The following is a 15,843-nucleotide window of genomic DNA, read 5'->3' as shown; positions in this document are numbered from 1 at the left end:
CAAATATAATGAGTCTGGATGCCGCTGATGCACAGCTGGTATTCAGACCACCAGTTCCACCACCATGCCTCCCAGCCAGCAGCCTGCACCATAATCAGCACTATTAGGCAGGAACAAAGGGCCCCATTATCAAGGATTGACATTTTGGGAATGTGGACCAAAGCAACAAAAAGTAATAATTCTTAAAATGAACATTAGCTGCCCCTGACAATCAGTCCAGTGGAACAGTCCAACAAGCAGTTAGCTGTAGTGTGCGAGGGCCCCCTGGATGAAAGATTACAGGGTTAGGGAAGTGCAGCCAATCAAGGGATCTGATTGGCTGAGCAGTCCTAAGTGCTTTATAATTGTGTTTCAGAGGACTGTGGTTTAATGCCAGCCAAGGTTCCCTGTTTTAAACTGTGTCACACAATTTAAAAGGACTGCCTTATATCCTCCTCTTCAACTCTCGCATTATGTAAATTTTAAGACTGTTATCCTGGAGTTTGCCTTAGTTGCTGGCTGTTTTAAAATTCAATTTCTTAAAAAAAGAAGAGGGGAAGGAGAGAAGGGCAGGGAGGGAGAAAGAAAAGAAACATTACCCAATATAAACCCCCCGGAGCCCTAGCAGTATGAAGAGGAAGCGAGAACGACCCCTGGATCAGCCAAAGCCTACGTGCTGCTGCATCCCCGTGTCCAGCCCGAACGTCCCACCACCGTCGCCTTCATGCCCAAGAGAAAGGCTGAAGGGGATGCTAAAGGAGATAAAGCCAAGGTAAAGGACGAACCACAGAGAAGATCCGCCAGGTTATCGGCTAAACCTGCTCCTCCAAAGCCAGAGCCCAAGCCTAAAAAGGCCCCTGCAAAGAAGGGAGAGAAGGTACCCAAAGGGAAAAAGGGGAAAGTTGATGCTGGCAAGGATGGGAATAACCCTGCAAAAAATAGAGATGCCAAAACAGACCAGGCACAGAAAGCTGAAGGTGCTGGAGATGCCAAGTGAAGCGTGTGCATTTTTGATAACTGTGTATTTCTGGTGACTGTACAGTTTGAAATACTATTTTTTATCAAGTTTTATAAAAATGCAGAATTTTGTTTTACTTTTTTTTTTAAGCTATGTTGTTAGCACACAGAACACTTCATTGTTGTTTTGTGGGGGAAGGACATATAGTACTAATAGAATGTCTCCAAAGCTGGACTGACATGGGGGGAAAAACACCTTTCCCTTCTAGTTTTGAGAGACTTCCTCTTGGTTCCTAGGAGGAGGAATCCCTTGGATGTTGACACACATTAGCCACCTTGGCACAAACACCTTGTGGTGTGGAAAAACTAAATTTCATTTTTATGTCCTTTTCTCCGTCTCCACTTTAAGCATAGACTTGACTCCCTTAAGCCCAGAGACCTGTTGGGACCTGGCCACCCTTCCCCCCAACTCCCCAAAATTGGTTACCAGTATGTTGGGCAATCTGGACTTTTCAGTGTCACCATTGAGATTGCATCCCTCAAAAGAGTGGCAGTTCCTTTTTTAGATTGTGGATCTACAGATTGATAATTCTGCCATTTTCATTTCATTTCCTGAAAGTCAGGGTCGGCTTGTGAAAAGTTGTTAAACAACATGCCTAATGTGAAATGTCAACCCTCACTCTAAACTTTCCCTGTTCAGAGCATTGAATGAAGACTTCATTGGATTTTATAGTGGCTTTCTGATTTTGGTAGTCCATTGAAGAAGAGAGTTTGGAAGTTGTTGTATACTGTTAATGATTGTCTGCCCATGTCCTGCCTGAAATACCATGATTGTTTATGAAAAGTATCTTTAATAAAGCTGGATACAGTTTGGCTTGGAAAAAAAGAAAAGAAAAGAAACATTACCCTCCTCCTCCTCTATAACATATCAGCAACCTCAGGTTTATAAGGCGGTTTGACGTTGTAGTCAACACCGGCAACTCCTGCGGCGCACCTGAAGCCAAGCTGTATTGACTCCGTCTTTCCCTTGGACCCTTCAGCTGCGAAGAGAGGGGGGGTCTGCTGCATGGGCAACAGCAGACCCTCCATATCACCCTGCCCAGGCTCTGTAGCTTCAGCTTCACTGGAGAGGACACTCCAGCGTCATCGCAAGATGTCGATTCAACACGGGAGGAGACAGATACCGTGTCACTCCCGAGTCGGACTGCACAGCCATTCTCGGCGGTGCAGATAGACTCTTAAGAAGCTACACCATCGTCTCTCGAGACGGACGGCTGCCGACGAACCTCAGGTTTATAGAAAGAGAGGCTTGGATGGAGGCCCTGGATAACTCCACACGGATGGCACGTTGTCTCTAGCCCCTCCCTATAGACTTGTTTACCTGGCTAGAAAAGGTAGGCTGGTGGCTACCCCATCATGGTCGTCATTTTCGTTTGATTGTTTGTTTTTAATTGCATTCACATGGGCTCTCGAAAAATTAGTATTTGTTGTTGCACAGAAGCCCTGGTGCTCATTCTGGACTTTTTCTCTGGAGGGAAGATTTGTAACCAAGTCATTAAGAGACTTAGAGCAACCAACATGCAAAGAAGGAAGAACAGAAGGCTTTCTTGTTCAGACCCAGAATACATTTTTCCGGGAGTCAAAGGAAACTCTGTAGTGACTCCCCTGGGTGGGGTCGGGGTGACTGAGCAGCACTCCTGTGGCTGCTCTGCTGGGCTGGTGGGCCATGTGCCAGTCTTGCCTGTTCATGTCCACATTCTTGTCCCAACTTTCCTTGGAGTGGGGGTAACTCCCTTCACTCTTGGTCCATGAGGTTTTCAAGAGATAGACTCATCCACAGGTAGGACAAGGCACATGGCCAGGAGACCGTTGCCCTATGGGCAACTCTGACTGGCCTGGTCAATGTCATGAGATCAAAAGGACCATCAGGGCCTGAACCCAAGGCCTTTGTAGCTCCTGGGGTGGGGGGCACTCAATTTTTCCTGGTTATCCTAAGCAGCCACAATGCAAGCCGGTGTTCTGAAGGTCACCTTTCACTGTGCAGGGAAAGTTCACTGGAGAACAAAACCAAGAAAAACAGAAGTATGGCTGGAGACTGGGGGAGTAACCCCACGTCACAGATGTGCCCAGATCCCTCCAGCACTCTCACATCTAAATGGATATGAGTCTTACATCGTAGACCACTGGGATGGGCTGCTGTCACTCTCAGCTCAGACTCTCCTAATTCTACATGGCTCCACTGTCATCCTTACTGACAGGAGCTCCTACTGCCCCATAGTTATACCTTCTGCTTCAACTCCCTGCTTACATTCCTCCTCACTTGGCTGACATTTCAAAAACTGATTTCCTAAATAGCAAAGGAGAGCAAAAGTGAAAGAAAAACCACTGGTACCTGAAGAGTCAGTTCTGGGGAAATATAGACCATTAAAATGTACAGATGATCCTGAAGCCTCCATTTGCTCTCTCTGCCCCCAGGTCCGCCACACGGGAACACTAGGGAATGCAGACCATTTGCTTTCTGATGTGGTGAAGATAGTGTCAGGAGCAAGGCGCAGAGCTGGAAAGTAAAAACCCACGACCTGGAGATAGACAAGGGGACTGACTGGCTGTGGAGGCTGGTGCAGCCACTGGAGGTTGCAGCAGGGTTAGAAGTGACATCCACCCCTTTGTACCATACCCTCTGTCCTTCCTCTGCCTCAGTTCACTCTGTGCCCGGTCCTCTGTTCTGTTTGTTTGTTTTTTTCCTGCAGAGCAATGCTCCTTCAGGGGAGTCCCCATGAAATGAGGGGTGACAGCAGGACCTGTGCTGTCAGCATGCCACCTGCCAGTCTTCCAGTCTTATCTTCAGGGAGCAGGGCTCACATTCCTCCGATGCCTCTTTCACGCCCGATCATATCTCCTCAGTCTTCCTTGGAGATTTGTGTCCTGCAAACACAGCAACAGTGAGCATTCATCTTTCATTTTTCTCCTGGTATTTAAAGTATGTGTTAGATATGTCGATTGCTTGAATGTTTTTCTTCTAATGGCTGCTTCTAATTTGACTTTGTGGATCAAATGACAATGTGGGTGAGTGAGATCACAGGACTGTATGGCAGCAGGGAGGGGAGGGATTTGGGGTCTCCTGCTGCCCAAACTGACATGCAGCTGGCAGTTGAAGAGCTTAGGTTGGGGAGGGGTAAAGAAGACAGCTGTCCTGACATTATAGGAAGAGGCCTTGAGAAAGCTACTATCGGGGCATGGTCATAGCCCACAGTGAGCTGCCTGGACCAGCTGGGCCAACTTCCACAGGACATCTCATGTAAATATATGTATATGTTTGTTTGCTTATATCTTCTACTAAATCTTTTTCTCTGAAGAGCCCTGACTAATACCCTATTTAACCTCTCAGTTTTCAATCTTTGTAATTGTAATAATGTTAAGCTCAGGAAATAGTTTGAGAATTAAATGATGTACCATGTACAATGTGCTTAAAATCTAAGGTTGGAGGAGGCTGAGGCACAGAGAAAATGTGCAGAGTCCTAGCAACAAGAACTACATGATGCATGTGTAGATTTAAATCCAAATTGGCACCAGGGGTATCTGTTCCAGAAACTCCCTTTGGCCAGCAGTGTTATTCTGTCGACACATTGGATAGTGTTTCATGAAGAATCAGCATTAACCCTCTGCTATAGGGTGACCAAGTCATCATCTTAGAGTCAAGGGCAACCACTAAGGCTTTTAAATAGGCCCATAGCATTTAAAAATGCCTACGAATTATAATAGTTGAAAGTAGTAGTATTTAATTTAAAGACCTGAAATTAAATTACGCCTTCAAACACTTATGAGCATTCTTATTAAAGAGCATTATAAAATTCTGTTTTCATGGATGACTGTAGATAGGTCGGTGTTTGCGATGCTGCCTTTCAGTGTGACCAACCACAGTCCAGCCCCGAATTGGCCCCACAGGGAACACAAGAGAAGTGTGAGCTCTAAACCTTGTTCTACATAAATTTAAGTCTAACGGGAAAATAATTGCTCTGGTGAAAAAAGCGGCAGAGAATGGCTGAAAGCACTTCTGGGTGCTTTTTCGATTGGATGAGAGTTATCAGGCAGTGCTGGACCCTGAGCTGAGCAACTGTGTGGCAGTAAAGAACAAAGAAATTCAAAACAAATTGTCCTCCTGCAAATCATGAGCCCAGCCCCTGTAACGCTCCTGCGGGGTCTGATGTGGGACCCATATGCATTAATGGTCCTCACTGGTCACAAGCACAAGAGCTGCGTGAAACCAATATTTTAGAAAGACTTTTGTTCCCCCAAAGCTGATAAAGGCCCCAATAGCCCCTCTTTGTTTACAGAATATGGAAACACCCAGAAACCCATTTCTGGGGGAGCCAGTGCTAGGTCCCTGTGTGAACAGATGTGTCACTTACTAATCTCACCCAGAGTTTTGAATGCATCTGTGCATGAATACATGTGCACTCCGCAGGAAACACAATTCCCTCGGATGGTTTAAAACAGTTTTTAATGAAAAGACTCCTTACAGAGGTGTGGGAAGGGTGAGCAGGATTAAAGGGATTATCACGGAATGTCATCTATTTTACGACGCTGCTAACTCAGGGTCCCAGTGTTTCCTTGGAATGTTTACTTTATACTTAGTACAACAGTTCTTTATAACTTGTTAAAAGGCAGACTGAAGACACAGGACTGGCTATGACCAGGTGTGCCCTGCTCATCTCAGCAGTGATTATACAATGATCAGTTGTATAGGTTGCCAAGTGATTCAACAAAACTAGTGGAAGACAGTATTTTGGTGAGAATGTGTAAGGAACTGCATGGACTGAAGAGTTCAGGTCTGTCTGCTGCAGCTGGCATCTTTCCCAGGTGTGGGGTGGTAGATAGCCCTATCCTGGCTCTCCTATGATACTGCAATGCTGGATGGAAGTGAAGGGGGCCTTGTGGAGTGGATCCTGACCACATGACCATAGAGAACCTCCCAGGCACAGGTAAGCAGGCAACAAATATTGCTGTAATCATTGGTTCCTAATAGGTTTCTTCCTGATTTTTCAATTATCACCTAATTTTATTTCTTCTTCTTCTTCTTCTTCTTCTTCTTCTTCTTCTTCTTCTTCTTCTTCTTCTTCTTCTTCTTCTTCTTCTTCTTCTTCTTCTTCTTCTACTACTACTTCTTCTTCTTCTTCTTCTTCTTCTTCTTCTTCTTCTTCTTCTTCTCCTTCTTCTTCTTCTTCTTCTTCTTCTTCTTCTTCTTCTTCTTCTTCTTCTCTTCTTCTTCTTCTTCTTCTTCTTCTTCTTCTTCTTCTTCTTCTTCTTCTTCTTCTTCTTCTTCTTCTTCTTCTTCTTCCTTCTTCTTCTTCTTCTTCTTCTTCTTCTTCTTCTTCTTTTCATAAGAAACAAACTTCTCTTACTCTTAATTTTGCTCTGGAGTGATCTTAGACTAATTTCCAGGGAACTCTTTAAGGAGAAGGCTGGTGGGAATGTGTCCTGGGAGCCTGGAGAGAAATTAATGTTTGGTGCTACCAGGCTGTGCTTGCCTGGCAAAATCAGAAAGGCTTCTGCTGCACAAGCTTCTCTGCAGGAACCTACACCACTCATAGCCCACTTGGCAAGAGAATGGATGGAAGAGGAGTAGGCACACACAGCATTAGTGGCATTCCTTGGGGTGGATCTCCTACTTGACCAGTGGCACTTTTTTTTTGTTCTACAACCTTAGCCATAAAGTGTCACTTCCTTGGACTTCCACATCAACATTACAGAACATAAATTGCCTTATTATTATGCTAAGCTGGCACGTTGTTTGGATAAGAAGAATGGTTAATGAAAATGATTGCACTGTACCATGCAAAAGATAAAGTGCTAAAAATGCTGTTATAGTCAACAGCCTACATAATTTGTGCTGTTATTAGGGACAATTTGTGACTTTTTAAAAGTCGAGTGGGTTTAAATGTCAAATGGGAAAAACATTAGTTAAAATATCCAGGAGTAATGAACAATTTACAGAAGAAAGAAATCCAAAGAGATTTAAATATTTCTGTTTTAATTCACTATTTTAAAATGTACACAATTTATACCCTACACTTAGTACATATCTCTTTGAACCCTCTTGGGTGAATGCTTGCTCTTTCTGCAAAAATGTGTCAGATGAAAGAAATGAGACTTTCTCCACAAATAGATTTCCAAGATAAGTGTATTCTGATTTTTCCCTCCAGTCCCTTCACCTTGACCTCCCATTTGTTTTTAGCAAAACAGTGTCTGAAAACTTTGGGTCATGTCTCAGGTAAGAAAAAGGTCTCCAGCTGGAAGTATAAGACTTAAAAATGTTGTTTGGGAACAAACATTAAGTGAAACATTAGGGAGAAAATTCAACCTATTGAATATGGGAAAGTGCCATCTTATTGAACTTTTAAAAATTCAAAATGTGGAGGTGTGGGGGCATTGAGTGATTCATTCATTTATTTGCTTATTGATTCAACTATGAGCATCTAACATATGCTAAGCACTAAGGATACAGATGAATAAGATGTGATCCCAACCTTTTATGGTGGCTTTAGTGTTGCAATAATTTTTTATAGTGCCCAAGTCAAGAGCACTCTCACACAATTCTGTTTATTGAGTAGTAAGATCCAAACAAGTATGTCTAAAACCGAGAGAAAAAAAATAATACTTTAATTTCATTTTTTAAAGTATATTTTATTTTTATGTTGTTACAGTTGTCCCAATTTCTTTTCCCTTTCCTCACCTCTTCCCAGTACCTCCCTTTCCTCCAGCAATGCCATCCCCCTTAGTTCATGTCTGTGGGTCATGCATATAAGTTCTTTGGCTTCAGCCTTTCTTACATTATTCTTAACTTCCCCCTGTCTATTTTGTACCAACCAATTATGCTTCATAGTCCCTTCACCATTTCTCCATTTCGCCTCCTTCCTCCGCCCAGCTGATAACTCTCCAAATGATTCCCATACCTAGTTGTTTGCTTAGTTGTTTTCATTTTTATTTTTTAGATTCAGTTGATAGTTGTGAGTTTGTTGTCATTTTAATGTTCATAGTGTTGATCTTCTTTTTCTTAAATAAGTCCCCTTAACATTTCATGTAATAATGGCTTGGTGATGGTGAACTCATTTAGCTTTACCTTGTTTAGGAAGCACTCTATCTGCCCTTCCATTCCAAATGATAGCTTTGCTGGATGAGTAGTCTTGGCTGTAGGTCCTTCCTTTTCATCACTTTGAATACTTCTTGCCAGTCCCTTCTTGCCTGCAAAGTTTCTTTTGAGAAATCAGCTGATAGCCTTATTGGCACCCCTTGATAGGTAACTCTATACTTTTCTCTTGCTGCATTTAAGAGTCTCTCTTTTTCTTGAACCTTTGGCATTTTAATTATGATGTGTCTTGCTGTGGTCCTCTTTGGGCCTAGCTTGTTTGGGATTCTCTGTACTTCCTGGACTTGCATGTTTATTTCCTTCACCAAATTTGGAAAGTTTTCCTTCATTATTTTCTCGCACGAGTTTTTCATTTCTTGCTCTCCTTCTTTTCCTTCTGACACCCTTATGATTCAGATGTTGGCATGTTGAAAGTTGTCCCAGAGGTTCCTAAGCCTCTCCTTATTTTTTTTCCAATTTTTGTTTCCTCATTCTGTACTGGTTGACTGTTTTCTTCTTCCTTATGTTTCAAATCATTGATCTGAATCCAGGTATCCTTCCCTTCACCATTGGTTTTGTGTGGATTTTTCTTCATTTCATTTAGCATAGCCTTCACTTACTTCTTCCCTTATGTTTTTGCCATACTTAAGCATATATGTCAAGTCTGTGAGCATCTTTATCACCAGTGTTTTGAACTCTTAATCTGTTAGGTTGGCTATCTCCTCATTTGTTAGGTTGGCTATCTTCTCATCACTTAGTTATCCCACTGGAACCTTGATCTGTTCCCCCTTTTGGGCCATACTTGTGTGTCTCCTCATCTTGACAGGCTCCTGTGTTTCTTTGTCTCTGTGTCTTAGGTAGAGCTGTCACACCTGTTATATTGTAAAGGGTGGAGCCTTAGGTATTCGTTAGTATGGAGCGATCTGTTTCAGCACATTGTGGTGCTGTGTGTGGGGGGGGTCTGAGAGGGAACAATGCTGCTTGCTCAGCACTTGCCCCCTTTGCACGCACTTCTCCCACTTCCATATGGAACTGGTGCCTCTCTAGCCATTGCCCTGGCCATTGTTCCCAGAGTGGGTGGGCCTGCGGACATTCTAGGACTATGGGGGCTCTTTAAACAAGCAGACTCTACTGAGGGACTGGCAGTTTTTGCCCCTGCCCCAATCCCCCACAGGTTTGCACAGTCAGAAGCAATGAGGCTTTATTTTCCCCAGTGCTGGAACTGTGAGCTGTGCGATCTGGTGCTGGGAGTGCTCCCCAGGAGTCCCTTTTGACTTTTTAAAATATTTGATTGCACTTTTCACTGGCTGCTGCCACTGCTGCTGCTGCCACCGCCACTGCTGCTGCTGCCATACCACATCCTTCCTGCCCTGGCACTGCCATCCCCCTACCTGTCTGGATGAGTATTTCTTCTTTATATCTTTGTTTGCTGGACTTCCATGCATCTCAGTTTTCTGGAACTTCTGGTTGTCTCTAGTTTTGAGGTAGTTGTATTCCTTCTTAGTCGTAGAGGGAGATGCAGCATGTCTATCTAGGCCTCCATCTTCCCGGAAGTCTAATTTTATTTCTAAATTACAAAAATTACTTATCAATGGACTGTGAGCATCTATTGGGTGCTGAACAGCCTATCAAAACTTGGAATCAGATTGGGTTTTTCAACATTTCCTCCTATGATTAGCATTGATTTTGCACACTACTTGGTTTTTAACACAGGAATTGCTGAAAGGCCAGTTTTGCAAATATACGACATCATTAGAAGGAATGGAGTACCATCTAATATTGAAAATTGTGAAATACCATGTGCTGATGGTTAGTTTGCAGTCTACAATAGGTGATGAGAATTGTTGCCTTTTCCTTGAAAATGCAAATATCTCATTATGCCCTGTGGGTTTACTGTGACACCCCTGGGCACCCTGGCACACACTTTAGGAACTGCAAGTCTAGACAATGCTAAGAAATATGTGGTCTTCAAATGGTCTGATTCCTCAAATTGTGTGTCAATCTACAATAAATTCAGATTGAGAAGAAGCTTAGAAACATTTTTAGTCATTTAACACATTTCTTCTGGTTAGGGCTTACATTTTGAATGTGTTTACTTTTTATTTTTCTACAGATCTATTTTTTATTTTTTAAAAATAATTTATTTATTTGTTTTGTTTTGTTTATTTATTTTAGAGGGGAAAGGAGAAAGAGAAGGAGAGAAACATCAGTGTGTGGTTGCCTCTCACATGTCCCCAAATGGGGACTTGACGTGCAACCTAGTCATGTGCCCTGACTGGGAATCAAACCAGCGACACTTGGCTCGAAGGCCGACACTCAGTCCACTGAGCCACAGCAGCCAGGGCTTAGAGATTTATTTTTATTTAAGTTACATATGGATTGGAATTTAAAAACAAACTCATACCTCCCCACAGACAGTTCAGGCAATGCTGTCCTGGAGGGCTCAGTCTAATGGGAAAGCTAGACATAAAAACAGATGCTTTTCTAAATGGGAAATTAAAAACCATGCAGCATTATTATTAAATTACCACAGCTAAATGCAGCAATGGTAAATCCTTTAAGGGCCTAGTTAATGATAAATTGATAATTAGTTTTTTCAGGTCCTGGAACATTTATTTAACCATAAGCATACTTTTGCAAGTGTGATAAAAAAAACTTGGGGGACTTCCGGCCCAGATGGAGGCTTAGACTGACATGCTCGGTCTCCCTCTACAACTAGAAAGGAATACAACTACCTCAAAACAAAAGATAACTAGAAATTCCAGAAAATAAAACTACACGTAAGCCCAATGTATGAAGTTATAAACCAGCGGTGCTTGTCAGACGGGTAGGAGGGGCAAAATTGGGCGGTGCTGTTTGTGGTAGCAGCAGGGACAGCGGCAGGGAGAGCAATCCCGGCTGCAGTTGAGCCCCGGCAGCTCGCAACCCCAACGCTGGGAAAGGCAGCTCCCGCACTGCCTCGGATGGTGAGGCCCAGATGGCTGGAGGACAGTCCTGGTTGCGTAGCAGAGAATAACGGCAGAAATCCACCTTGGACTCCCGCCCCCACTCAAAGCGCCACAGTGCGGCGAAAAAGGTCGGGATGGCCGCTGGTCACAGAGTTGTGATGAATACACAGGGCTCCGCCCCGTATAGCCTGCCCAAGAAGCAAAGCTGTCAAAATGCGGCAGACAACTATAGATATCCCGGTGACACGGCTCACCAGGCAGCAGATGAAAAATCTGACAGACGAACAAATAAGAAACCTTTCAGAGGTTCAATTCAGAGCTATAGTCATTAGGTGGCTTACAGAATTAACAAAAGATTTGGAACAAGATAAGAATACTGAGAAGAATGAAAACACATACTAGGCAAGTGGTGAGGAAATAAAATCCAGAGATCAAATCAACAAACCCGTACATAGGGAAGGAACAAACAGTCAACCAGTGAGGAAAGAGGAAATAGAAAGCAAGGGAAGTGAGAAAAGGATCAGAAATCTCTGGGATAGCTATAAGAGATCGAACATACGGATTATAAGATTGCCAGCAGGCAAAGAAGAACTAGAAATTAAAAAATTATGTGAAAAAGTAATAAAGCAGAACTTCCCAAATTTGGGGAAGGAAATAGACTTACAGGTCCAGGAAGCACAGAGAGTTCCAGAAAAACTGGACCCAGGGAGAACCACTCCAAGACACATTATAATCAAATTGTCAAAAGTTAAAGATAAGGAGAGAATCTTAAAAGCAGCAAGAGAGAAGAAGAGAATCATGTACAAAGGGGTCCCAATTAGACTATCAGCTGACTTCTCAAGGGAGACCCTGCAGGCAAGAAGGGACTGGCAAGAAATATTCAAAATAATGAAAATCAGAAACCTATACCCACAAATACTCTATCCAGCGAAATTCTCATTCAAAATAAAAGGGCAGAGAAAGTGCTTCCAGGACAAAATAAAACTGAAAGAGTTCATTAGATCCAAACCACTATTATATGAGATGTTAAAGGGACTGGTTTAGAAGAAGGAGGATCAAAATTATAAACATTAAAATGAAAACTGCATCACAAGAACCAACAACAGAAGCTAGGGAATTGAAACAAAGACAAACTAAATAGGCAACGAGAATGGAAAAAGAACTATAGGTATGGGGAACATTTTGGGGGGAGGGCAACAGGAAGGGGGAACAGGGAAAGGGAGGGAGATAGTACAGGAATTAAGAAGCATAGTAGGAGGAATGAAGTAGACAGGAAGAGGTTGAGAAGAACTATATGCACAACCAATGGACATGGACTAAAAGGGGGAGACAACTGGAGGGAGGAGGGCCACCGGGTGGAGGCGAGCAGAGGGATGGGAAATTGGGACAACTGTGACAGTATAATCAATAAAACATATTTAAAAAAATTTTTTTTGTAGCATAAGATGAAGCATTAGTCTTATTGCACAAAATAATTTAAGGTGGTACTAACTTGCTTTTGAATATCTAATTAGAAAAGTTTCCTGTCACCCATTGTCCCTTCTCCATCCCACCTTCTGCTTCCACTTCCCCTTCTCTCCTTAGGCCTCTCTCCTCCACTTTCTGTTTTCCCTAATCACAGAAATATTCTGGGTAGAAAGTCAGTCCTATCCTTGAAAGCACTGAGACGCTGTTACCATGTTTCATTTATCTTTTGGTCACCCTGTCCTTTAAAAAGCACTTGAATAAGAAATCACTATTGTAATTATTTAATAAATGTGTTTTGTTTGGAACATGGGGAAAGGACGCTTTTGAATGAGTTTCAAAGAGTATAAAAAATGAACAAGAAAAACAAAACACTATCCAAGGTGCTGGGTACAATGATGTTTTCCCCTTACATTTCTGAATTGGAACATTATATCTAGAGAAATGGTTTTAAATTAGAAACATTTACAGAATTTGTAGCCCAAAGGAATTACACAGAAATGTATTAATTTATCCTTTGGGTTTTTGTGACTCACTTCTAATCTTGTCTGCAGTTGGCTGTCAATGTGCGGTGAGGCAGAGAAATGTTGAGTAAATACTAAATGCATTGTACTGTCAAGTGGATTCTTACAACGTAAATGTGGCTGGATTGTTCTAAAGCTGTATTCTGAAAGTTAAGTGTGTATTGGGTGGTAATGGAGGAGAGAAAGCTGTGCCTCTTCCAAAGAACCTGGGACCTCACTCTCAGAAGGGGGTGCTGTTACCTCATGGCTCCTGCAAGTGGGTCTGTATAGACTCAAGGACATTTTAAGGGGAAAAAGTATATTCTCCTGTGTGCTCTCTTCTTGCTTGACTATCTTGTCTTTTTGTCAGTTTGTAGCTTTTGATCTTGAAAATAGGATGGATATTATATGTAATGTCTAAGAGCAGCTTCTGTCTTCTCTTCAACTTTTGAATTCTAAAAGTCTTCTGGTTAGGAAAAAGCCGTCCAAAATACAGGAGAGCAAACAGAGCTTGTCATCAAAAGCTTGAATGTCAATAGCAGTTTATAACCTTCACCACTTATAACATTTCATTTCCAAGAACATCCCAATAAAATTCCAAATATTTTATCCATTAAAAAATATTCCAAGTATGTTTTAAATAAAAGTAAATCCAGATCTAAAGTATATTGACTTCATTTAAATTCTGATTTTGTGTTATTTGATATTTAGAAAGCTTTTTATCTCTGCTTTATAAACCCCTAAAATTCAGAGCATTGAATCTTGCTGACAATAGGAGGAATTAAGTATCAAAGATTAAGTTCATTTCAAAACAGATTAAAACAGTTAGATTCTGAGGTTGGTGCAATGAATTTTTTGCACACTAGATAAAGTGAACTGTTTCTTTTTTAGATTGGTGATTGTTTGTGTCTTCAATTGAAAAAAAAAGTTTGTACTACAACTACATGGTTTTAGAATTCTTCACACAAAGGATTCAAGTTATAATGTCCACATTTAAATCCTAAAGGGAAGCGAATACATTTCTTCAGGTAAGAAGATGATTAAATAAAGCTATTATTTGTAATTTTTCATATGTTAATTACCAAGAGAATGTTAATTCTCTAGTTCAAAATGAAATTGTTGTCAGTAAAGAACATTATTAATTATTTACATGCCAAGAAGTAACTTGACCAATCAGAAAAGTAAGAAAGTAGAAAGTAGAAAAAAATACAACTTACTAATCTTCACATGGTAAGTCTGGGTATGCCATTATTCATTTAGAACATTCTTATTGGATGCTTCCAATGTGCTGATTCTTTTTTTTTTTTTTTAAGATTTTATTTATTTATTTTTAGAGAGATTGGTAGGGAGGGAGAAAGAGAGGAAGAGAAACAAAGACGTGCGAGAGAAACATTGATCGGTTGCCTCTTGCACGCCCCCAACTGGGGACCTGGCCTGAAAACCATGCATGTGCCCTGCCCATTATCGAACAGGTGACCCTTCGGTTTGCGAGACTATGCCCCAACTCACTGAGCCACACCAGTCAAGGTCCCATGTGCCAATTCTTGATACAGTTTTTGTCTAATGTCTACCCATGCTACAAGTGCAGAGTATTTAAGCACAAAAGGCTCCACTTGTAAGGGATTATTTGCATGTATACTTTGGAGCCCTGTCTCAATGGCAGCTTCTCTGTTGACTTCTGGTCAATTCTTTTGTTATGAGAACTTATTCAGCTATTGTTTTATTTTTTATTTTTAAAGTATATCTCATTGATTATGCTCTTACAGTTGTCCATTCTTCCCCCTTTGCCCCCCACCTCCCAGTATCCCCCTTTCCTCCAGCAATCCCCTACCCCTTAGTTCATGTCCATGGGTCATGAATGTAAATTCTTTGGCTTCTCCATTTTCTTTATTATTCCTAACGTCCCCTTGTCTATTTTGTACCAACAGATTATACTTCTTAATCCCTGTATCTTTTTCCCCATTCTCCTTCTTCCCCCTCCCTACTGATAATCCTCCAAATGATCTCCATACCTTGATTCTGTTCCTGTTCTTGTGTTTGCTTAGTTTGTTTTTGTTTTTGTTTTTTAGATTCAGTTGTTGATAGTTGTGTTTGTTGTCATTTTAATGTTCATAGTTTTGATCTTCTTCTTTTTCTTAAATAAGTCCCTTTAATATTTTATGTAATAATGGCTTGATGATGGTGAATTCCTTCAGCTTTACCTTGTCTGGGGAGCACTTTATCTGCCCTTCCATTCTAAATGATAGCTTTTCTGGATAGAGTAATCTTGGTTGGTCCTTGCTTTTCATCACTTTGAATGCTTCTTACCAGTCCCTTCTTGCCTGCAAAGTTTCTTTTGAGAATTCAGCTGATAGTCTTATGGGAACTCATTTGTAGAGAACTCTCTGCCTTTCTCTTGCTGCTTTTAAATCTCTCTTTATCTTTAACCTTTGGCACTTTAATTATTATGTGTCTTGGTGTGGTCCTCTTTGGGTCTAACTTGTTTTGGACTCTGTGCTTCCTGGACTTGTATGTCTATTTCCTTTACCAACTTAGAGCGATTTTTTTCATTATTTTTTCAAATAAGTTTTCAATTTCTTGCTCTTCCTTTTCTCCTTCTGGCACCTCTCTGAGTCAGACTTGGCCCTTTTGGAGATATCCCACAGTCCTCTTACTCTCTCCTTGTGTTTTTGCATTCTTGTTTCTTCTTTCTGTTTTGGTTGAATGTTTATTTCTTCCTTTTGTTCCAAATTGTTGATTTGAATCCCAGCTTCCTCCTCTTTTCTCTTGTTTCCCTTTGGATTATTTTTTTTATTTCACTTAGTGTAACCTTCATTTCTTCCTTTATGATTTTGCCATACTCAATGAGTTCTCTGAGCATCCTGAT

The 15,843-nt window shown here is 41.5% G+C and overlaps 1 pseudogene; it reads left to right on the top strand.

Moving 5' to 3' along the window:
- The first annotated feature begins 594 nt into the window (after nt 1–594).
- On the top strand, nt 595–1,086 carry LOC149996340 (non-histone chromosomal protein HMG-17 pseudogene; annotated as a pseudogene).
- Nucleotides 1,087–15,843: the final 14,757 nt, after the last annotated feature.

Source organism: Furipterus horrens, unplaced genomic scaffold (genome assembly GCF_987537825.1).
Source record: "Furipterus horrens unplaced genomic scaffold, mFurHor1.1.pri manual_scaffold_12, whole genome shotgun sequence".
NCBI lineage: Eukaryota > Metazoa > Chordata > Mammalia > Chiroptera > Furipteridae > Furipterus > Furipterus horrens.
Note: the sequence above shows the minus strand (reverse complement) of the source record. Positions and strands in the feature narration are given on the sequence as shown.